We start from the raw sequence: 25738 nt of genomic DNA, 5'->3' as shown, positions 1-25738 counted from the left end.
CTCATCTCCTTCCCTTGCTACTTGAAGAAAAAATCCAACCTTTTGGATATTTCCCATTCTCTGTGCTGAGACAAATGATGGAGCATGCAGAGCAAGGGACACGCAATCCTCAACATGCTTAGTGTACACTTTTCTAAGAGCCTGTGTGCTGTGATACACCTGCAGAAAACAATCTGCGTTAAAGGAAACTGCATTTCATTAGCCACCAAGACAAAGTACTAAACAGAAATGTAAAGATGCTCAAATGGAAATTAATCAATCTGATACTCTAAACTCACTCCAGTGACCTAACAACAGAAAACTATTTCCCTTAGGCTGTCCATGGGAATTTAATTTACCTCAGCAGCCACCTGCACCCACAACGTTAATATTCTCCAATATTTAAATTTTCCTTTCCTTCTGCACCTGTTCACGCAGGCCCTGCACTTTCCCCAGGAAATGCTCCTGTACGCCTCAGAGAGCATTAATTGTGGCTCCATTCCAGTAATGGATGCACCATGGCCTTCCCAATTAAACAGCAGCCAGCAACTGTACCACAGTGCCCACAGGCAGCAAGTACAAATACTTCATCGAAAAGCCTTTCCGGGTATCTAGAAAATACATACACAGAGCTCCTAAACAGGCTGTCCTTAAGTGTTCCTTTCATTTGTGCTTTACATGACTCCTAGTTTTTCACCATTAATATAAACCCCAGACACCCAGCAGGAGTTGTTGCTACATTGCAGCTCTTGAGGCGATTCCATCCGTGATCCAATACAAACCTGCCATAGCGCTGGGCCTCTCTTCACGTACAAAAGTATCATCCCTTTGTTCTTGGTCTGAATTTCACCTTCCCCAACCTTTTCCCATTTAGCACCTCCTTGGCTCTACCTTTGTTTCAAGGAGATGCAAGGAGTGACACACCAGGCCCAACTCAGAGAGCGAGGGTCAGCTGGCAGAGCGATCAGAGGAGCACGGAGCCGAGGATACAGTGCAGGACACCAACTGCAGATGAGCCATGACACCATGGCAGCCTCGTGGCAGCCCTCCCGAGCCCTGTCCTGCCAGCTGCACGAGCTCACGAGCAGAGGCACCGGCACGGCGCGCTATCGCTCCCCACTCTGCCAGCTCGTACATCTCTGTCCAATACTCCCGTGCATAGCAAAGTACACCTACTATTTGCTTCAATTCCACAGCTTATGCTAAACTTTGGCTTGTCAAAGCATCTGGAAGACAAGAAGTAATGTGGCTGACACACAGAGGAAAAAAATTATTTTGTCCTCTTTCTAATACAGATCTACCACTAATGCTGCAGAATATTTCCTCCTGCAACTCAGCACCATCTCTCTTCTCCTCACCACCCTGTCACTGCCCCTACATCTACTCTTATAAAAGTACTTCATCATGGTTTGCTTTAAAGTTTTTTCCCCGTGAAAAATCTCAGTGTAATGGAGCATTCCATCAAGAGGCCCACGGCACACAGCCAGGACTCTGAAAGGGGGTTTGGTGATAGATAAAGGTAATTATAGTGTAACATTTGCCATACCACAGTTTAAGGCTATGTCAGCACTTTCCCCCCTTAAAGAGGCTTATAAGTCTGAAAGCCTCTGGCCTGAAACGTGATAAATACATCCAGTGAAAAATAATCTGAATTGTAGAGTCAATGAGATGCCTTGAATTGAAAAGCAGTCACGCCAAAAGCAGTCTCGAACTCATAGCGGATGGAAGATTAGATATGAGTTGCAAAGAGATCTAAAAATAAATCACTTCATGCATATTTTGAAGAACTGCCAGTGGACAAAGTTTTTAGAATATATACTCTTAAGTTTCTCAGTAAAATTATAACTAAGAATGAAAAATATGCCTGAACACATGTTCCAGACCTCAGCAACTGCTGGCCGAAAGTTTTAGCAAACCAACAAAGCCCATCCTTTCTCCAGGGCAGCCTTCCCCCACCCAAGTGTTTTAGGGAACCCACTGGAACTGTACAATAGACATTTTCCCATTAATCCCCTGTGCAAACACCCTGAAATCACAACTGCCCTTCACAGACACCACTCAGGGCCTGGCCATAGAGCTGGGTACAGGCCAGGGGAGCACAGAGCTGATCCCCCCTGGCCATGGACACAGCACAAGCCCAGAAGTGCTGCAGCAATCAGCTGGGTGATGCAACTGAGCCACTTCTTCATTAGTGAATACCCCAGAGAGAAGGGATAAAGACACAAAGGAAAAGGAAAAAAAAGAGGAAAGGAAAAGGGGGGAAGAGGGCTGGGGGAGGAACTCCCAATCCACACAAAGTAAAAATAAGCCACAGCCTTCTGCAGTTGCCACAGTCTAAGGGTGGTTCAGTTAGTGCCAATACAGTTCAATGCAGTTTAATTACAAATCCAGAAACACTGAACTGGACTATCTGTAATTTGGCTGCACACTCCTATAAACAGGCCCAAGTAGCTGAATTCAAGCATCCTGAACCAGAGCTGTATCCAGGCTCCAGCTCATTTGGCAAAGCAGCTTAGCCAGTGTAGAGATACTGATCTGCCCCAGTTTCCATCAAAGCACAGGGCCTGAGATGGCTGGCACAGGTCAGGACATGGCTGTGGAACCAAAGTGCCACTTCAGCTGTGAAAGGACTCAGCAGTGGCACAACATACATTTTGGATCATGCCTTGCCAAGTTGTCACAATGAGCTGCACTACATTTTTAAAGTCCCAGAATCCATTTGTTTTACCATCAAACATCTATCAATTCTACAGCATTTTCTGGAGCAGGACAGAAAACAGAAGCCATGTCAGGCCTGCCTTCCCCTCCCAGGCTGTAATTTCTGCATTGAGTCTTCTACAAAAACAGCAAAAAAATGTCACTAGTTGTGTATTCAATGCAAATAAGAAAGAAATTTCCTGTAGTCATAAAACATTGCCTATAGCTGCAATCTGTCCTCATTCAATATGAAACAGAATCTCTCCTTTTCACAGGAATCTCTCATACACAGGGAAAAATACCACTCAAGTCAATAAAGTTACACTTTTTTTGATTTTTAGAAACTAAAGAAGAAATTCAGTAATCAGCATTTCTTCTAAAAAATCACCCCAAACAGCAGGAACAGTTCCACCTCACAACAAACCCCAGGAAAAAACCCATTCTGATAATCCCATCCCCACTTCAGAGCCAGTCCTTGAAGGAGCAGAGATCTGCCTGGTATTTGGCAGACACTATAAAAAGACAACCTGGCATCAGGCATGTTAATATAAATTATGTCAGTGGGCAGAAGTCCCTCTCTGGTGGAAGGCTGCAGGGTACAGACAGAGCTGATAACCCTGCACTACTCCTCTTAGAATAAACTTCTGGGGAATGGTGACCTTAGATCAGGTGGTGGTTCCAGGTGTAGGGGCAAAGGAAAGAATGAACACACCTCTCAGCAATAGTTCATGGCTGATAAAAGTCCAGGCACAGTCATCCCAGAGGTTGGTTTGGCTGATCCAAGTGATCCTGGGGAGGTTTTATGTGCTGCCAAGGGCCTCCCTGCCATCCACAGCCACGTGAAGGAGAAGGGGAATCGCTTCCTCCAGGGGCTTTGGGAGAAGGAGGGCAATAGGTACCTTACATGAACTGGACTTCAAACACAGGCTGCAAAGGAGAAACCACAGCAGCAATGATCCCAGGAAGGTTCCTGGAGGAATGAGATACTTATCCAGCTCAGAGATTTAGAGAGGATGGAACCAAAAGGACATGGGAATGTCACTAAGAGCATTTCAGAAGAGCTTTTTGATACAGGTGGTTGGAAAATGAAACACAAACTCATTCTGACACTGTCTTTTGCAATCATAGAGTAAGAAAAGGATAAAGTAAAAAGAGAGCAAATGGTTTTTCTCCATGAGGAAATATAATTTTTTTTCTTATCTCCACATTCCATGGAAAATCCATGAACAAGGTGATCTTATTAACTCACTGCATACATGAGAATTATATTGTAGAGAAAGGTGACACCAAGTACCCATGTGTCAAGCAGAAGGAAAAAAAATGAGGAAAATCTCACATGGACTGGAAACAAGGACAAAGTACAAAGATAAAGTAACAGTGGAAAAAAAGGAATATACTAACCAAGCTTATACATGAAACAAAAATGACACAAAGTTTATTTTAAGTGAAATTACATTACAGTAGCAAGAATCAAGTCAAAAGAAGACAGCACTCAGTAGTTAAAGAAGATCCAATTAAAATTCACAGAGCTATTGATCTTAGCCTTGCTCCAGTGAACCCTCTTTCTGCTTCTAGCTCATAAACAAGATGACATAGAAAAGAACTATCGATTTTCATATGATATCTTTTGGAGACATTTTCTTAGAATCTTAAAATTGCATCAAGTGTTCATAAAACAAATAAGACTTAATGTGGTCACGTCTGGCAGACAGCACAACCCATTTGCCAATTATTTTACATGGGGGAGATAAAGCAGACAGATGGGCTCTGCTTAACACAAACTCCAGTTTTCCACCTGGAAACCAACACACATTATCATTCTATATCCCCTTGTCTTGTACGTGACAGAGCTATGACTCTGTACTCCAAATAAGTACAGGCTGATGGAAACACCCCCAGCTGGCACTTCTTGTGAGCCTGAGGAGGCTGAACCTCTCTGACCACATTGCAGAGAAATGCTCCCCAGAGACTGGCACACCTGCCAGGGGAGCACCTTGCCTTCTTGCTCACCAGCCATAAATATAAACTTGTAAAATAAACCAGACTTGGGCCCCAACTTGCAGCACTTCTAGGCAGCGAATTATGAAACAGCTGAACTAAGGTTTAACATTTGAATGGGAAAAGGCAGTTAAAACACAAGCAACAGAGAAAACAAATGTCAGGGTGCTTAGACAACAACTGCCTGTGCCCAGAGAGCTCTGCAGGAGGTCAAAGCCCAGCCCATCTCCCTGACATCACCTCCCAGCAAGTTTCGGGTCACAGTGCCCACAGAGGTAATACCAGGAATTATATCTGCCAGCATTAGAAGAGGTAGGAATCCTCTCCCCTCCCTCCTTAGCCCACCAGCCTTTTCTGTCAGGCTGGGTCAAAAGGACACACTGACTTGCCACTCTTAAACTATACCTGCAGGAGAGAATTGTGCCTGTGTGGGATAAACATTATCCCACCTGGGATTATCATTTCCTCACTGGGGAAAGTGCAGGAGCTGAGGTTGAGATGGGAGGCACTAAAACTGCTGTTTTTACTACTGCCCTCTCAGTGAAGGAACTAATTACATAAACCAGGCAGCCAAAAATCAGTCATTGTGCAAAAATTTGGCTTTCTTATCTACTTATTTACAACCTGATGCAAAACTGATCGTGCCTAGATACAAGAATCACTCTATATTTGAGCATGTCTAAACTAGGATATTTGATAAACTCCAATATTATGCACCTTTCTTTGGAGTGAATTTTGAATAAGGGACAACATAGTGGTAATATTAAGCCTAAGAGAGCAACAAAGACCATTCAGAGTATAATGTTCTACTTGCAGGAATAAAAAGTAGAAAAATAGTCCAAGGAATCCTTTTATCTGTTAATAGTTTTGCTCTTGTAAAACAGGGGAAAAAAACCACACAAGCAATGGCAGAATATTTTGACAGAATTATTTTGTGATCTCCTGTTTTTAAGCAGAGACCACTTCAAAACATTAATTTGCTTCAGGGATTTGTTTAAAGCTGAGCAGGTTCCTACACAGTTCCTTTTCAAGACAGAGACTAAGTTGTGGACTGTTTTGATTCCCCTTTCCTAGTAATCTTGCTCCATATAGTATAAATAATTACAGAACTTGCCTATAAACAAATAAAAAAGACTCCTAAGCCTTTGCTTTCTGCTGTACTAGTGATTTTCCTAGAAGGCAGTATACAGCCTGATTCCTACCACTGAAACTCAGTTGGAAGGGATGCCCTGACTGACAGGTTTTTACCTGGCCTTGAGCCAGCACCCTCAGGCACCGTGTCCTTGGGGCTACCTTACTGCCAGGAGGGTCCCAACCGCTGCCTTCTCATGCCAAAACATGACTTGTTAACTTTTGTTTGAGCCAAGACAAACAGAGGGAAGAACACCTGAGACCATTCTGTTTTCAGAATCCATTTTGGGCATTCTCTCCCCATCCAAACACTCTAATGCCTTCAAGCTTCATTTCTGGACAGCTTTTCTCAGCCACACTCACAACTCGTCTGTTCCACCGCCCTATTGACTTGCCAGATGGGTCATTTACAGGTAAAACTGTACCTAGCTGCAGTCATTTCATCAGCGTTTCCATTGCTGGTTCTGGGGAATCTTTTATGTGATATCAAAAGCTTTACTAAAATTACTGCCACTGTTTCTCCTGGAACAAAGTGCTATTTTTCTCCTTAGAAGGAAGTCAAGTATGTTTACCAAGGACAAATTGTGTCAATGTGGGCTACTACTTCCTTATCATTGCTGACAAGAAGATTAATTCTGAAGTCCTTTGCTTTCATTTGTCCTCATAGTTAGATATAACATACTTGTCCTTGGTCCCTGTGTATCCTACCTGGCCCAAGAGCAATAAGAAGATGTAGTGCCTGTGCACTGACAAAACAGTTTAATGACCTCAGCTAAGATGGAAACCAGGAACCACAGACCTTACACCTTTACAGCTTTCTGATTATAGACGTACTTCAGCTGAAATCAGAAGAGCAGCCCCTACCACAGGAACAGCTTAGGATGGCTGCTTTTCCTGCAAGAAAACAACCAAAGACCTGTAAGCCATTAAATCCTCAGGCCAAGCAGTTCAATTCAGTATTAACCCTGTTTACATTGCAAACCAGTGCCACCTGTCAGGACCCCACCTTGCAAGCACCCTCAAGAATGACTGTCCTTTCTCTTTACTACTCACAGTGGAGGTCATGACAAGGGACAGAGGGAGGGCAAGTTGTGAGAATATGGGAAAAGTGGAAAAACTATTTTTGATTGTCTGATAAAGGCCTAACTCTGTAGAGTGCTGCTAGGAGAGCAGAAAAGGTGCAACGGGAACTGTTAAATTCTGTCAGTTGAGAAGTATGCTGACGTCCTCCAATTTCACATTGCAACTTTTAGGCTCTATTTTGATTCATGGACTAATACTTTCTGCAGACTGAAACTTTGATACACACTTAAGTTTAAAAAAAATGCACCTAACAGCCAAGTCTCTAACAGAAAAATTATATAACTCAATGGTAATTTCTTTAATGCAGTTTGTGCTGGTTTCTATGATCAATATAAGTAAAAACTGTTTAATGAAACAAATGGAAGATTTCTTGATTTTTTCAGACTGGAAAAAATCAAGTAGAAAAAAAGACTTAACACAAAGGCAGAAATCTCAGCTGAGGAACTCGGTAACAAATCCCTGAGATTTCCACTCTCTCTGTGATAGAGAAGATGGGGACTAAATCCTGCATGGGTAGGAATCCTAAATTGCAAAAAAGGTGTGAAGAAAGACCACATGCTACGTGAAGTAAGCTGCTTTCCAACCCTGTCTTTTTCTTTTGGTAACTATTACAGAGTAGAGACTCCCAAACAGTCACCACTGCTTTATTCAAGCCATAACATAAGCAAAACCCCCAAGAACCCAAAGCAGTGCTCACAGGTGGCGTTGGAAGGCAGGGAGCTCCTCCTGAACTCATCTTGCTTGTGCTGGAGGCAGCAGGGTTTTACCTGCCTGAAGAGCAGCTGTGATGCCAGCACTGTGCAAACACACCTCGGGGGCTCTGAGCAGACCCTCGTGGATGAGCCCATGGCTGCAGGTCCCACGCCTTGCCTCTTTGGCAGTGCGGGGACATTCCCAGCAGGAAGGTTTTCTCTGCAGGTTATGTGGGAGTATGGATGGCCAGAGGATTTTCTGCTGTCCTGTTCCTGGTTATAGCTCTTGTTACAGCTGCTGTGTAAGCCACAGGACAGCTGATATTCACAGACAAACTCACATTCACACACTGCAACACTATTAAAGGACTTGGCCATTTCTATGCCTGTTGTTCATAATCAACCCTTACCCATCGCTTCCACATCTGAAGGTGCTCTCTGTTCCCTCACAGTTTGTGCCCAAACAGCAAAGAATCCCAGCACAGACCGCAAGGATTCAGCCCCAGAGGGAAGAAGTGTATTTTTCTATCCTTAATATTTCTTTAGCAAAACATTTCATATGGAATCCAGCACTTGATTTTCTCCTTCAAATACAGATTTCCTTCTTTCAGATACATTCCTCCTTAAAGCAGAGAAACAAAACACTGTTAAGTTCCTCTGAATATACCAAAGTGATGATTTCAGGAATATAAAGCAAACAGCTCTAACATCGCTACAGAGCTAGTACCTGCTGCATTCAGAAATAAACTAGGTATTAAAAACTACACATGCAGGAAGAATCAGCACAGACTGATAAGAGAAGGTATTTGATTTTAAGAACCAGAACAACAGCATCACCCAGTATGAGCTGGAATCCAAACTACCCTGCATTACAACTGAAACGCAGTGAAATGCAACGGCGTGACACAAATGCAAAAAATAATAGTATCAGCAATGCTCAGATAATAGCCAAGGCTTATCCCTTCTGCTCTCTTAGATCCACATCTCACCTTCTTTAGGCATTCTCTCAAGAGAAACAAAAATATATCACCCTCCTCATTGCAACTATGCAGCTTGAAAGAGAAAAAATTTAGGATGGCATGGAGTACAATGTGCATAAACTTCTTACACTTCACTGCATGATCCAGATTTGTGAGATGTGAAAGTCCAGTGCCACCATCTGGCGCCTTCCAAGTCTTGAATCTTTCTTTCTAATCAAAAAGGAATTCACACTTTATCTAATTCACTACAGGAAGGGGGGAAGTGAAAGAGAAGCAGTTCTGAACAATAGATCAGGAGGCTTAAAGAGTACTTTCAGCACCGCTGTTGCAAAAGGAGTCCAATGTTTTGATGGAGCAAAACAAATACTGGAGGTGGAGAAGGATTAAGAAAATAAGCAAGGTTTTATCAAAGAAAATGGCTAAGAATTAAGAATATAAGAAAATATAATAAATATAATAAATATAATAAATATAAGAAAATATAAGAAAAAACTAAGACCACGATTCAAATCATATCCGTACACATCTAAGGAGTTATCAACTTTCAAAAACACTTTTCCAAGCATTGCTAACAAGAAGGTCGGGATCATCCAAAAAAAGCATCAGCTATTCTTATGAGTTCACACACAAGCAAAAAAAAAAAAAAATCACAATTCAAAAGTTCTTATTTTCCTTCTGTTATTACTCTCAGACAACAAAATCAGTTCCTGGGACTATATTCAATTTAAGATTTTTTCCTAAGAAGCAGCTAAGCATATTGCTTTTTAAACTGTTTTATATGGCCATCAACTGATTTTACATTTGTATCTGATGATGTTTGGGAACCCTCTGGGATAATCCCACTCTTAAGTTAAGGAAACATGACAACATTAATTAATATTTCCTCCCTCCCTTCTTCGAGCGGATCCTTAAAGTGGGAGCTACTTAATTTCTGTGCTTTGCTGGCTCAGATGAGCCCTCTCAATGCCACTGGAGGCGGTGCACACCCCGAATTCCCATCTCCCACGGGTCCTTCCCTCTCCTGCCCCCCGTGGCTCACCCTGCCCAAAGAGCTCTAAAGGCTACAGTGGGTACCCGGGGTTTCACTCAGCTAACAACAGGAACATTCTCTAGTTCTTTGCAAGTGGGTAGTGGAAGCTGTAAATCCAAATATTAGACATGGATAAAGTTAGCAGGCGAGGCAAAACTGAAAACAGGCATACACACAGCCCATCTAATTCCAGTCTGGTTAATGGAAATCCAGGCACCTTAACATTGAAAGCACGGACACATTCGCTTTTCCATCTTCCTTCAAGTGAGAGCTGCTCAAGCTGCAGCTTCAGAGCCCCCAGCAGGACACACAACTTGTGCTACAGCAGAAGTCCTTGCAGCTTCCAGAGATGCACCCCTGGCCAATTAACCAGCAATTCATTTGTAAAGCCATCAATCCACAGGACATCCTTATGGTTGTGGGTTTTGTCATCCTGACTCAACTCTTCAGATTCCCTCCTGGAGGCAAGCCTGAAACATTCTGTCACAAAGCTGTAAGGATGAATTATTGGGTGGATATTGCCAATACAGCTTTGCATTAATTATTCATAATCATGGCAAAATATTTCCCACATTCATAACTCAGTAAATTACTAATTTAGGTTCATGTTAATCCAAAGATGATGATTCACACAGCAGCCCATATGATGTAGCACTTAATCACTCCTTGAAAGTTAGGACACCTGTCCCATGAAGTTTACAAGAACAATGCCTAAACTACAACAAGTTTATAACTAAGTAACACAATAAATCTATATTCATATCAGAACAGTTGGATCTGTCTTTGTCATCTCTGCCCAGCAGCATCATTTAATTGCTTCACACCGTTCACTTCTCATTGGGCCAGCTAAATTAAGAGTGGTTTACGTAAGCAAGTTCTTTAAAACATTAACTTCTAAAAAGCCTTGAGTTGGATAATGATAAATGGAAATCACATATGCTGTAATTGATATGCCAGAGCAACAAAGTGGTATTTATTAATCTACAGATTTGAAAGGTGCAAATAAGCAGTATTTATTTACAGTGTCTGTTAGCAGGTATCGGTATTCGCAAAAACACCTAACGAAAACCTAAACTACTGCTCAGGTAAATTGAAACATTCTGGGTCTATCAAAGTAAGATCTGAAGCCCAAAGCAGTAACCTGTGGATAGTTCCCCTCTCAGTGCCATGTAAGGGTTTTGTTATATATTAGCTCCTAGCAAAGTTTGCTCTTTGAGCAAAACACAAATAATCCCAAGACCTTGCCACACAAGACACATTTTATACAAATCTGATTTTCTTTTCCCCAAAACTAGAAAACACTGTTGTTCTCTTATACATGACATTAAGGTTTTTGCTATTTCAGAAGCAGGGTTAGGCAAGTCCTAGGTCTGTAACATTAGGGACCTACTTCATGTCTTTCATGATAACATACGAAACAAGGTTTTTTTGCAGTCTGAAAAATCCTTCATGTCAGCAGAGACACCGTCACTGGCAGTTTCTAAGACATGACTGGAAAAAGAACTAGATTAAAAAAAGATAACCTCACCTAGGTTCACCAAAGATAGATAACCTCACCTAGGTTCCCTTTCCCACAAAAGCTGGGGCAGATATCTCCACAGTTACTTCAAACTTGGGCTTTTCCATGATGATTCTAAGACTTCTGGCCCAGTGTCTATAACACAATCCAAGAGCCAAAACCTATTATTTTTTATAAAAGCCTATTATTTTTTATAAAAAAAGAGCTTATCACTAGCACACTTCCCTGCTGTCTGGCCAAGTCCTTCCTGCAGGAGGTCTGGCATTACTCCTTGTCCCTAGACACAAGGAGGGGAGCAGATCATTACTTGGAGCTCCACGGATCTCTCTTGCATCTGAGAGCTGATGTCTTCTCCAAGCCTTCCTGTTTAGTTTTATATTTGCAAACCTGTGCATACATAGCTCTTCCAAGATCGTATTTCACATACCTCTCACCACTCTTGTCTTTCCTCCAGGCTACTTTTGCCTGGCTTATAAGCTGCTCTTAGACCAGAGCCTGAACTAGCTGCAAAGCTCCAGGCTGCACCTGGCAGCGTGACAAGCAGAGTGGGCAGATGACTCCCCCTTTCCTGCAGAAACATAAATCTCCCTCATACATCTCAGCAATGTTAATAATATTCACCAAAGCTCGACCTTGCTGGCATTGGGATTCAGGTGAGCACTGTAACTCCCAGCATTCCCTGCTGATGGTGTATGCTGCATCCTGCGCCTGTGCGGATGCTGTTCTTACACTCCTCCCTGTCCAACTGCTCAATCTGCTGTGCCAGTACAATTGGATGCTTTGGCAGGGGGCTGTTCATTTGGAATTCCAGTCCTTCCATGTTTGGTACAGCGCCCACTTGTTAAGTGCACTCTCCATCCATCCCTTCCTTCGACTGGTTCACAAGAAAAAGCAGTGCTGAGCGGTGCCAGGCCCAGGCCAGCCTGCTGAGGACAGCCCAAGGGTGGTTCCCAGGCGCTCTCTTACCAGCAGTAGCTGCTCTCACTGACAGGGCCCTTCCCAAGCCCCCAGATACAGCCGGGACTCTCCCACCGCTGCCTGCAGCCCACGGCCGTGCATTCACCTGTGCCAGGGGAAGGGGAGGAGGTGCAGCAGCCTGCAAGAGCACACATTGACTCCAGCAGGCAGAACACTTTTACAGCTGCAGTAATTGATTGCCTTCGCAACAAGCACACTCCGCCAGCTTCATTTTTCAGGGAAAAAACATCAGATTGGAACAGATGGGGGCAGATCAAAACAGATTGCACAGAACAGCCACAGCCTAATGGCGAGTTGGGAATACTGAGCAAATATAAGAGGCCCATGTGCTTTGTGTCTGAATTGGAAACAGAGCTCTTTCATTGCAGCTCTCAAGTGCTGGTGTAAACGTTCTCCTATCTGTTCTGACAGCTAATGGCAAACTATCACATTTGCAATAGCTCTACTTGGGGCTCAGCACTGCAGTTATGGCCAGGATCACAGATCTGCATAAAGATGGGCACAGACTTCTCTTGCTCACACTAAGCAAAGAGATGCAAGCACAGAGGGTGTCCTCAAGCCACAGCTCATCCCTCGCCTGGTCACCAACACTGCACCCACAAAGTCAGCCGTGCTCAGCAATGCATTTAATCCACAACCATCTTTTGATGAACATAGAACCAATCATCACTTGGGAGACAAGCGATACAGAAGGAAATTCCAGTAAACTTTTTTAATGAGTCTTTCTACATCAATGAAAATAATTTCTGGTACAGTGAGGCAAAACAGGAATCAAGATAAAAACTTAAGTAGCGTGTCCGTTCAGAATCTGTTAATTTCTATTCCTTCCTCCGCACAATTGTTAGATGCTGGCTCTACCCCCTTCGCCTTTTATTTCTAATTTCCACCTTAAATCTTCATTTTTGGTTTAATTATATTGGTGGAGTATTGCAATGAAATGATTATCCATCAAATTGTCCTGTATTTTCACTCAGTGATCCTACTTAGGGTTGGAGCAGGCAGGGTTATACTCATAGCACTGTCTTTTTCTTTGGTGATTAAATCTAATCAATCAATCCTTTCTTGACAGGGCAGGCTAAACAGTGTTTTCACCCAATTCTGTACAGCTAAAAAAGCTTAACAGCCCTTTGCCAAAAAATTGTATCAGCTACAGCATTTGGACCCACCTTTTTTAAAAAGGAATGCACCAAGGAACTGGAATTTCATTACCAGATATACAAAAAGAGATTAAAAACTTCCAGGAACCCATGTGGGAAAAAAACAAACAAATTACAACTATTGTTTTAGGCTATCATACTATACTATAGTAGGCTACCACTGAATGCATCAAGCAGAAATAATTAACACTTGTTTCTCTTTGTGAATAATGCATAGCTGTAATAAGAGCTTTGCTTTCAAGCAATCACTATGCCACACAGCCAGCAGATACTTCCAGAAAGTAAAGCACACTGCAAAAGTTGTGTTCTCCTTGTGCTCTTCCCAACAGGACTGATTTAGGTACTGAGGAAAACACAGACCTAGGGCGAAGAACAGCTGCCCCTCAGTCTTTCTGACAGGATTTTTACACAGCTTTCTGCAGGCCAGCATGCAAAAATCCCACAAGTAGTAATTCATTATGAAAAGGAAGCTTCCACTCATTGGAAATTTATTTTTATTGTCCAACTGACTTTTTGGTCTTTGGTGCTTTTCCTTGCATTATGAGTGCCTCTGCCAAGTACACAATACAGCTTGCTAATGGAAAACTTGAGGATAAACCAAGCTCTGCTGAACTGGTTTTCCTCACACTGTTGCTGCTTTTATTCCAGCTTCTTAGTCAATGTTTCCAGTCACCACCACTAGTAGGAACTCAGAATATTCAGTGTCATTTGGGAAGGGTGACCCTCACAGAAGGCCAGATGGCAATCATTGGTTTACTTTATTTATTTGGGCCTACTCAATTTAAACAAGAAGTCTGCCAGGCCAATCAGCCAGGCCACTGCTAGTGCTCCAAGGCACCACTTGTGTCCTTACCTCGAGCAGGGAGAACAGCCCTGCTATGGGGAAGGTAACCATGACCTACAAAACCCACCTACCCAAAAGCTGCAGATGCTGGGCAGCCACAGGCTGCAGGGACAGAGCCCTCCCAGGCTCGGGGTGACACTCCCAGCTCCAGCACCACCTTCCCTTGCCACCACAGGGGCAGATGAAGCCTAGGATGCACCTCTGCTGTGGGCAAGCGTCTTCAGAGGGTTTCCAGCACCAGAAAAGCACCAGGTTTGCTTCCAGGATCACTCATCCCAAAAGAAGCCCCCGTTCCAGCAGGGCAGCAGCACATGCATCCCACAGGCAGCGTGGGGATGAGCCAGAGCCACCCCTGCTCCCTGGGCACGGGAGCCCAGCACTGCTGCACACATTGTGCTCAGCACAACTGTGAGCTGTGCACCAGCACCGCCTGACCCTCAGCTGCTTTTCTCTTTGAAGAGAACTTTCATAAAAAAAGGTAAAAGAGAAATCCTCAAAATTTGTTTTGCTTCCAGGGCACACTATTAAAAAAACCAAACAGTACAGCAATACCGCAAACCAAACGTTTGAATCCAAACATCTTCAAAGAGCAAGGCTAACAGCACCTCTTTCATTCTTTTTCATTTAAATAAAAAAAAATGGTTTGCTGCATACACGCTGTTCACTCCAAAAGACCGTTTTTAATCCATTAATAAATGGAAGCCTAGAAAGAATCATACAAAAGTGAATTTTTAACACATTAGCCAAAACAGCAGCCAGCAGATGGGCAGGACTGAATTAACTCTGTGAATCCTTCTCACAGGTATCTTTGCAAAGTAGGAAAGGAACAGCAGGAAAGTACTAGAAGGCAAAAAGTTTTTTATGGTTTTTTGTTTTCAATTAATGAAATAGGTTTCATTGCACTCCAGGTTAGGTGGTATAAAACATGAATCTGTTTTTAAAAAGACAATCAAACTGTATTTGTACCTATCAATTATATCCAAAGAGTAATGATGACATGAAAATGATAATGAAAAGAAAGAAAAAAAGCCCCATCTTGTCACATAATTGCTCCCTGGTTTCAGTGAATACTTCTAGCAGATTTGAACTGGACTACTTTTGAGTATCACACCTTACAATAATACAAAGAAAAATATCTATATGAAGACTGGTTTAGCAGGTTCATAAACTGATAATTAAATAGAAAAAAGTTCCCACTTTTGGTGAAATTCTTCCTGACTCATCCTTGGCTCTGAGAGCTTTTTGCACTGCCTTGTCTCCAATCACTCACGAGATAGACAGCTGAAATCTGAATTTCAAAGGAAAGCTCCCTCCAATACAAAGGACTTCCTTGCCTGCAGGAAAACTATCGTTCTCCACACCTTATCATGTTTATTGACAAGCAGTTCATCAGCTTTCCCATCAGCTTTCCGGCACACACCAACATCTACCCTAATCCCCCACTTCCACAAAGCCCTGGCAATCAATTGACAGCTGTCAAAACCCAGCCACACTCTGGAATCGGAACAGTTTTGGAAGGACTCCTTTCAACCCTTTTTGGGGGTACCAGCTTTTGAGGTGATCACCACTGAGTCGTTATCCTGATGGAAAGACATGGGCTGTGACCCCTCATCCTCTGAATTTTAAGAGCTATGGTGACTTTCAGTGATTTTGGTGTTTATCACAAAACCAAACAATTCCATTAGCCCTGTTCTTGTTATGGAAGTAGCCCACATCTGCAATACCTTGTTCCACATGACACACTCCAATTTAAGGCCAAAAAAAGTCACCCTGGCTGAGTACATAATCCAACAAGCACCACTGTGTATACTCAGAATCCTGCACATGTCAGCTCATCCCTTTTAGTCAAAAACACCCAAGCAAGCTTGTGAGATCAAAGAGAGCCACACATGTCAGCACCCAGCCTCCTCCTGAGTGCTTTGTACAGATCCAGCCTCTCTGAGAACAGGCAGTACTGTGGATTTAGGAAAGCAGAACAGTAGAGTGGGTGATCAGAGCTCCTTCTGTGGAAGGAACAACTAGGCAGGTTAAGGCTCTCCCTTGCAAGACTCGTGACTAAGCAGCACTGTCACCAGGTTCTGCCAAGTCAGCAGTGAGATGGGAAGGTCAATAAGGAATGACCATTAACCATCTAACATCCATCCATAGCATTAGCTGTAAGAAACAGGGGACATCAAAGTTATCTGATACAGAGCCAAACCAAGGAAATACAGAGACTTCAAAAAGTGACTGGACTGGAGAATTCATTGCCCTGGTGGCTGCAATGAGAACAGTTAAGTGGGGTCAGTAAGCAATCATTTACATGAATAGATTGTTTAAAACTTCATTAGGCCTTAAGTGCAAAGGTGCCATCACCTCTCTCTGAAGGTATCTCTGCTCTGTTTCAGGAGACAGTTCTCTGAATCATCATTCCTACTCATTTGCTCTGCTTCCTCAGGCACCTGCCACCAGCCACTGCCAGACAGAGCCACTCTTACATCTTGGGACAGGTGTTAAAACAGGCTATACCTTAAAATAGAATGTAATCAAACCTGAAGTAAGCGCTGAGGCAACAGCCCTGATGCCCAGGAGCCTTGTGATCCACATGCAAGACAGATTCCTTCTCTGTGTTAGGGTGGTCCCTTTTAATGAAAAAAACTCTTCTTCCCACAGTACCAAGACCTCTCTTATCCTTCAAGCCTTGAGATACAAAAATAATTTTCATTTGCAGCAGGGCAGTTTAGTTTACAGTGTTACAGCCCAGGGTGTGAGGAACTGGCTATCTCTTTCCCTAGGAAAGGGTCACAGCCCAGCTGGGACAGCAGCTGTCCCACAGCAGCCTGGGCTAGCAGGGGAAACCACAGGCACACTACAAACAGCTTCAAGTGATGCAGACACACCAGGAAAGCCCAGCTGCCGGGCTTGGCACAGACGCAGGACGAGGAGTCCTCCTACCCTGCACTGCTTGAGCACTGCAGACACTGCTACATAAAATGCATCTTGACACCAAAAACCCATCCTTTACACCCCTGGGAAAAGACTGCACCCAAGTGACATCCTATTTCACTTGGAAAAAAGCAGCAACTTTCACCTTTGCCCTTAAGGACCTTCACTTCAGAAGGGGAACAGGAACCTTCCCCTTCTGATTTAATGTCTCAATTGATTTATCCAAGCTGGGTTTTTGCTCTTCCTTGGGGCAGACACGCAGTGCCTGTCTCATCACTGTGGTGAATGCCCCTCTCCCCTCAGGCAAAGCCTTGCCCAGGCTGTCAGTTCCCTCTGGCTCAGCCCCAGGGCCCCTGTGGTGCCCAGCCCTCACCTCTGAGCTGTTCCCACGCCCAGTCACTCCCAGGCCAGGCTGGCACAGCCACCTGCAGCTCCTCCCTGCCCCTCTGGCTCTGCAGGACAACACTCAGGCAGGTGAGGCCCTGTGACATTTCCCTCTCCACAGAAGGATTAAAGTGTTCCTCCAAAACCCTACAACACACACAGAAGCTGTTCGACTGGCAATTCTCGTGTCTGTTTCTCCTCCAAACCAATAAACAAAGGACTTGCCCTCTTTTCGCTTTTCTTTCTAATCATTATTTGAACTGCATATAGCTTGAATATAATTTTAAATTTTGCTTAGCTGATTTTTATTCTCTTATCTCTTTTTCTCTGGGCAAGTATATATTTGATCTTGAGAGTAAAATTGTTATAATTAAATCTGTGTTTTTAAAGGTAATATGAATTAGAGGTTAGAGCTGAAGTAATACATAATGGCTTGCATGGCTGGAATAATAACTCACTTGTCTGAGCAGCACACCAGGACAAATTAGTCTTTACCCAAAGAAGTTTTGTTATTCACATTGTAGAACCCATTGAAATACTACATGATGCTTAAATATAGTACAAAAATGTAAATATATTACCAAATATATTTTGTAATATAAATATAATTTATAAATATATTTAATATTATTTACAAAATATAAATATATTACAAAAAATATATTACAAAATGTATTATATAAAAGCCTCTACAGAAATACGAGTCTATAATACAGATGCAACTGGGAGTGTCAGCCTTTCAACTCAAACTGCAGTTTTGAGCACTCACCTCCCAGCCTAAATCCCCAAGATGATGGTCAAGGTGCTGCCTAAGGCAGAGACAATCCTTTAGCCTCTCTCTTTACTTCACCATGACACACAGGTTGAGTAAACAAAAAAGATGGGTTCAGGGAAGGAAGAATGAAATCTCAATTTAATTACTACAACCCAAAATTTCCTTTGCTTTGTGTTTAGGACATCAGGTATTAACAGCTTAAGTTTGGCCTGGAACCAAAAGGCCACTTTTTACTTCAAAATCTGTACCTATTTGTTTAAGTACAATTATGTGAACAACTTTGCAGCATAAGACTAACAAATGCACAATAGATTCGCTTGTCCTCTTTAACACAAATGATATTTACATTTTTAATTCCTTTCCAAATTCTTGACAAGCCAATGAGAATAAGGCAAGTGCATGGGAGGCCTGGGCTACTATGTCAGGCAATTTAGCTTCTGAAATGCATAAATCTGGTACTTGCACATGTTATTCTTTATATAGCACATGTGAATTCCATGTGACTTGTCTATTCCACAAGTTAAATTATGCCCCTAATTGGTACTTCATAATAAAATGTCTGAAGGAAACCAGGCTGCTCTGATATGTGAGCAATTTTAGATGTAAATTAAGTTAGGGATTGATTTCCATTTCAAAAGTGTTTTTGAAATTTAACATGAGAAATACAGACACTGTTTTCAAAAAGGGACACGAAAGATGAGACTGCTAACCGGTCAGGCAGTTAACACAGCAGAAGCGTTATACATGTGAAAATGTTTTTCATCGTGTTACTGCACTAGATTTAAGAGAACAGTAGGGTGGTCATTTTAACAACTCTTCTATAGGAGCACATACTGATGGGTGGAGTTTAATTTTCTGCTACTTTATCTAGCTCTGATACTTATTTCATAACCTAGAACTGCATTCTTTCTGAAAACACAAGAAAAAGTTGTAAGTTGTAAAATAAAGATCATAAGGTGGTTTTGTAACCGCTTAGCAGGACATCCTGTAATGACCAAGAAATGCTGTTACTCTGAAATTAAGTGGACGACACTTGTTCGCTTTGAAAGCCATTAAGAAAGGCAGTCCCCCTTTTGAAGAGTTTATCCTTGTAGAAATTCTGTTTACACTTCCATAAACTCCACAGCACAACTGCTCTGTTCCCAAACTCAGCACAAGCTAGGTTTCTTCTATTTTCAAGCTCAAGTAGTTCCTAAAAATACTCAAGAAATTTTAATCTAATGCTGCTGGGAATGCAAAGGCTTAAAAATGGGAAAGTGAAGGAAGATTTGGCTTATTTTGTTCTGTTCTGCCAGAATAAAAAAAAAAAGCAAGGTTATCTTTTTGAAGAAAATGCTTTACTGGTAATTGAAGCACCTGCCTTCTGATTCCACCTGCCATAGGCTTACACTTGCTGATCTTTGCTGGCCTCTCCATTCTTCTCATTTCTCCTCACCTACAGAAGGTTGCTCTGAGCTGCTGCTGCTGGAGCTGCTGCTCCACCACTACCTGTAACCCAGCTGAAGAATTTCCTGCTCTGACAGAAGCTACAAAGGAACACGGGAGCGTTTGTTGGGTAAACAGCACACAAAGCCGCGGACGCCTGACACCGCTGGGCAAGAGCAAAGCCTCTCAGCAGGGACACATCTGGATTAAAAGAGAGGGGAGCAGGGGAGGGAAGGAGGGACAGGCCTGCCCAGGGTAAGATTTACACACAACAAAGGATATTTGTATGCAGGATGTTTTATTAAATTGAATTTGTTTGCTTTGTGTTGCACCAAGGTATCACCTAGCAGTTTAGAGAGAGATAAGAGACCAAGACAATGCTTTAGAAAATTGGATACTGTGACTCAAAAGGAAAAGAGGAAAATACACAAAGTCAAAATAAACAAAGCCATTTAGATAAAGGAAAACTGCTGAATTTAAAGGCATCTAAAATACAAGCATATGTTCTTACAGAAGACACACAGCTACAGGAAAAATGAACAGCAAGCGATTAAAGGCTCCTTTAAGCATCTAAAGCCCCAGTGTTTATCAAAGCATCTCTGTACAAGTATTAGGTTGATGGAAAACAATTTTAACCTGGTGGAACTGGAACCACACAAAAATCTCAAATTTTCTAGGCTTCCAACACCTCTCTCTGCCTTAGGCAAAACTTTTAAATAGAGATTTAAAAAATAAAACCAGACAAGATTTTCTGAAGCATAAAACCCCTTGATTTGGAATCAGATCAATTTGGATTAAATCTCTTTATTTAGACATAATGTCATAAATTCTATGTTGAAGCAAGGGAGAGGGGAATAAAAAAGGCATGATAAAAGCATGAATCAATCAAGAGCAACAAATATAATGAGAGAGTTGAAAGCACAACAGATTCACAATTTCTGGATGCACAGAGGTAATAAAAAACTTCTATTTACATGCAAAATTTCATTTGAAAATTGTGACCACACCACATTTTTAACAATAACTTCAGAAAAAGGAACAGGCAGGTCACAAGGTGAAGCACCAGGGGCAGAGCTTGAGAGGACTGCACCCAGAATCTGTCTGGGCAGCTCTAAAGCGTGGGAAGCAGCAGAGCCGGGATGCTGCCCCTGGAGGTACCAGCACGGAGCTGTAACACACCAGTACTGGGGGAGGCTGCTCAAGAGGAAACCACGCCCTGAACACTGGCAATCACAAAAGTACCAGCAGGAGGAGCATGAAGGATGCTCTCACTTGGAAAGGCAGATGGCCAACACTTCAGGGTTGGAAGGGCAGGACAAACAACCAACACAGCCTTGGCCACCTGTAGTTTCTGCTGCTGGCAGCTCAGAGCTGCACAGGGACAGCTGAGGGGAAACAGTGGCAGGATCATAAAGGCAGGGGAATTACTCATTCTTCCAGGTGGAAGATTTCACCCTAGAAACAGAAAGTAGTGGAATCACGAGGCAGCAGAGTCTGGATGCAGAGATCAGTGACTCCGAGGTACTAAGACAGGGACTGACAGCAGTGCAGAGGGTATCACCTGAACAAGCTCCATTATCACTTTCAAACTAAACTTGTGAGAAGTGCCCAAGTGTGGCACAAGCCACTGCAGTTCTGGAAACCAAATTACAACCTAAGGCTCTCAAAAGGTGGTGCCAGAGCAGCTGTGACAATGGCCACTGGCCATACCCATACCCCTCCAGGGCAGAGGCCCAGCCCTGCTGCACCTCACCAAGTGCCCCACTCCTGACCTGCAGCTTCTCACTCATCCCTCCTCTCTCCTGGTGCACACCTATGTGAAAAACCCCAAACTTCCTTCCAAGACTAGAGTGCCCCTGCACTCATGTTCCTACCATGTTTCTCTTCCTCCCAAGTTCGCACAGCACAGCGTTAGCTCTGCTTTTCTCAGTGTACAAGCTCCAGTCAGCACCAAGCACAGCAAAAGGCCATCTCCTCTCACGGGAACCACTCACCTGGCAGCAGGTACTCCCACCCTCCCCTGTGCACCAAGATCCCTCAGCCTGACTGCACTGGAGCAGCAGGAGCTGCAGCTGCACGAGCCACGACTCCCAGGCAACCACTGCCACTTGTTCTGCCCTAGGTCAATGAAGGAATTCATCTGAAAGCTAGACACAGCTTAGAGCAACTTTCCAGGGTGTTTTCCCTATGAGCACTGCACTCCAACGTTCAGCCCATGAAGCAAAGGTGAGGATACATGAGGTGCCCGATGGAGTAATGGTACAAACAGTCCTTCTAAAACCACAACACACAGCCACTGTTTCCCCCAAAAAGAAAATGACACCAAAATTAAGGTGTTCCAGTTCTCATGGAACGTTACAGTACAAATTATCTCAGCTATTCTTCTATGAGCACCTTCAGGAATATTTTTTGCCATTGAATCTTGTGAAAAAAACACAGCTTAGGAGAAAATGTATGCATTGGATCTATTTTTCTTCCAAGAAGGACAAAAAATTCCTCAATTTTGCAAGCATAGTAGTCTCATGACACTAAACATACTTTGCATCAGCTCAAGCTGTTGTGTATACTAAAATGATCAATGTTGAAAGCTCCTGAAATTATTTCCACAGCTAGATACTGCATGGCTTTTTCAAGGCTTAAAACAATTTCCTTCTACATTTTTATAGGTTGGGAATCAGCCATTAAGATGAATATGTTCAAAATACTAAGTGATTTTCTGGCATTTTCATTTCTCCAGTATACAAAACTGTTCTGAATATCCCAAAAGTCACACTTGCAAATAAATTCAAGTACCTAATTAGCTCCAAATAAACAGGAAATTTCCTATGATGTTGCGCAGTAACAATTTAAAACATTTGAGAGGTTAGATCATAGATTGAATTAACCTAGTATTTTATGAAAAACCATAAGGTGACTATATTTATTGAGCAACAGCACCAGCTGTAAAACAATTTTAAGATATGGTGATTAACTTTGAAAGCACAGGCGAGTCCAATTGGGACTGAAAACACACACAGCTGACCCACAAATAACGAGATCAGGTCACTGTTGTAATGCTTCAGCACCTGATCCCTATGACGAGAAGTGTGAAAACGAGCTTGCTTTTACAACCATTTTCTAGTCCAGAAACAGAAAACTCCCCAAGACAATTATTAATTGTGACAGATATGTCCTGGAAGTGAAAGAACTGCCATTACTTTCTACATAAGGATATGCGTTGCAAATTTCAGTAGTAAAGATGACAAATTAGCCATGCTGAAATCATGCATTTCCTCAAAAGCTCCTGCTCTACGCTTGTGTTTGTACAGAGCTGGGTTGCTCCCTTATGGACACAAGCATATGTAAAATTGAAAAATTACGAGTTAAACTGGGACTCTTTAACATCTTTCTGATGTGCTCTAAGAGTTTGTGCAAGACAGGTGATTTTGGTGCAAGTTTTAACTACATTTCTATTAACCTACTGCAGCCATTAGAGGTTTTTTCCATTAATTTACAGTAAATGATGTTGGCTTGCTCACTGATTAAAAGCATTTTTGAAAAGCAGAAGCTACACAGCAGTACTCACTTTTACAGCAATAAGGTAAATAGTTATTCCAATTCTGTATATGGGGCAAAAGGTAACCAGTCAATACTCAAGGACAGACCACTTAAGTGCCTTGAAAATTAAATTACATTGCAGCTCAACGTAACTTAAAATGTCAGAGAAATCAGAGGTTCCCACAAGATTTTAATTAATCTCTCTATTCAGACCTTGCCTTTTCTCCACCCTGCTGCTACTATTCCTTTAATATTTATTCACTGCACAAAGCCATAAAAACAACCAAATTTATTTCATCTTATTTACAGTAGAATAGTTTATAAATAAACAAGGACTACGTTTCCCATCATAAATAAAGAACTGATTTGGACAATAGCATTTGAGAAACCTGAGCACGCTCATGGCATAATTTCACTGACAAGTTGCCATAGAAATAACCAGCTCAAACAGATGCTAAATCTCAGTCAGAGAACAAAAAGTAGTTCAATATTCTTTAACTAGTTTCAAGGGGGGGATGGGGGGCAGGAAGCCGGCGGACAAAGCAGCAGGTAAAAGTCAAAGTCACAAAAAAGAGGCTTTGCAGGGAAGCCAGGAGCCTGCAGCACTGAGGGAAATGCAGATGTGGGGTCACACGGGGCACCCCAAACCCTCCCCAGAACACTGAGGGAAATGCAGATATGGGGTCACACGGGGCACCCCAAACCCTCCCCAGAACACTGAGGGAAGCACAGATGGGGGGTCACCCCAAACCCTCCCCAGAACACTGAGGGAAGCACAGATGGGGGGTCACCCCAAACCCTCCCTCCCCAGAGCAGCTCCAGGGACCCCGCAGGACCCTGCAGCCTCGGCCCAGCCCTGAGGGCAGCGGCACCCCAGGAGCAGAGCTCGGCTCCCAGCCCTGCCGAGGGCTGCGAGGCACCTCAGAGGCAGCTCTGTGCCTACTGAGGCACAAGAGGGATGGTGAACGTGGCCACGGGCACCACGAAAAGTGAGAAAAACCCAAACAACCCCACCCAGAGGGTGCAACGCACCAGAAGGGCCCTACAGAGCTGGGCTGGAGCCGAGCAGCAAAACCCTGTGAGACTTACAAAGCCCAGCGATCTCCAGATACACACAGCTCCCTTAAACACAGCCAAGAGATTCCCTGACAAAAAAAGCGAACACTCGTAATCAGCTTTCCCTTACCTTTTATCCCGGAGAGCACACGGGGCTCAGGCAGCAGCCAGGCCGGGCCGCGCTGGGGCAAACGTGAGGGCACAGAACGCTGCCCACACGGAAATGGGGCAGGGGAGACGGGCCCAGGGCGGCTCCTCAGGGCAATTAACCTCGCTCAGGGTAATTGGGGCAGCTCCTCAGGGCAATTAACCTCGCTCAGGGTAATTGGGGCAGCTCCTCAGGGCAATTAACCTCGCTCAGGGTAACTGGGGCAGCTCCTCAGGGCAATTAACCTCACTCAGGGGGAATTGGGCCGGTTCCAGCCCAGGGACAGCTCCTCAGGGCAATTAACCTCGCTCAGGGGGAATTGGGGCCGGTTCCAGCCCAGGAGCTGTTCCTCAGGGGAATTAACCTTGCTCAGGGCCCAAGCAGAAGCTCCCAGGTTTTCTTTGATGTTTTCTTCCCAGGCAGTATCATCTCCTCGGCTGGAGCTGTGCCAGCAGAATCCCATGACTGATAGTGCCAAAGGCGACTCCCAAAGGCTGGAGTAGCCTTTTCTATATGGCTGGCTGCAGCCATTCATTTTCTGTGACAATTCCACATCTTGCTCTAGTTTTTAATGTATTCAAAAACTAATTCGTAATTCAGCGCTATTCTCCCGACCATTTCTAGGGGTTGTTTTTCTAACTTGTTTCAGTTCCCCAGGTGAAACAGTTGTGATTGCAAACTTTGTATCTGCACTCTGCAAATATATTATAGTATGCGTTTCCACAGCTGTTCAAGAGACATTGGATAGCAAGGAAGTCTGTCACCAGGAGCCTTATGGAGATCAAATTTAGCTCACAGTCAACAAAATTATAATAAATTGAATTAGGAATTCAACGTTTTTCATAGTCTGCAGACCACTTAACGGTACATATAGACAGCACCATTAACATTTATTTGCAAAAGGTGCCCAATTGCACCACTTCCTTAGGAAGTAACTGGATTTCTGCTACAGTGTATTTATCTTTTCTACTTTGCTTGATACATTTTGAATCCTTTAAAGTGAGAAGTAATCTATTTTCCTTCCTTGGTAAGGTTTTCCTGGTTACAGTTGGTTGAATGATAACAATTTTTTGCTGAGTAAAGGTTCTTAGGTTTTCAGTTTCTGGCTGAGGCAACATATGCAATTAGGAGCTTTCATGTGCCATAGCTTAATCAACCTCTCATTAATATTCTTATCATCATAATTTTACAAAAAAAGAATTCTTTTCATGTGGAATAATCTAAAGGGAAAAAAATCAGTCTCAAGACTGCATTGCAGTGTTCTCCTCTTTTCCCAGCATGTTAAGAGGAAAGCGTTACTAACTGTTGTAGTAACAAAAACCTTGTTACCAGCATTATTTACACTTTTGAGCAGGATGCATCACCACCCTGGACTCATAACCACCTTTAAAACCTTTGAT

The 25738-nt window shown here is 43.1% G+C and overlaps 1 long non-coding RNA gene across 1 annotated transcript in view; it reads right to left on the bottom strand.

Annotated features, from left to right (window-relative positions):
• LOC148183725 (uncharacterized) overlaps nucleotides 1–24520 on the bottom strand; it is a 40866-nt gene extending 16346 nt beyond the window's left edge. The window contains exon 1 of the long non-coding RNA XR_015773305.1: nucleotides 24321–24520. This is a non-coding gene — a long non-coding RNA (uncharacterized LOC148183725). The remainder of the gene's footprint in view (nucleotides 1–24320) is intronic.
• Between the last annotated feature and the right edge of the window lie 1218 nt (nucleotides 24521–25738).

Source organism: Pseudopodoces humilis, chromosome 9 (genome assembly GCF_049639895.1).
Source record: "Pseudopodoces humilis isolate 2021_Gansu_Grassland_sample_001 chromosome 9, ASM4963989v1, whole genome shotgun sequence".
Taxonomy (NCBI): Eukaryota; Metazoa; Chordata; class Aves; order Passeriformes; family Paridae; genus Pseudopodoces; species Pseudopodoces humilis.
This window is presented reverse-complemented; position numbering and strand designations above follow the sequence as displayed.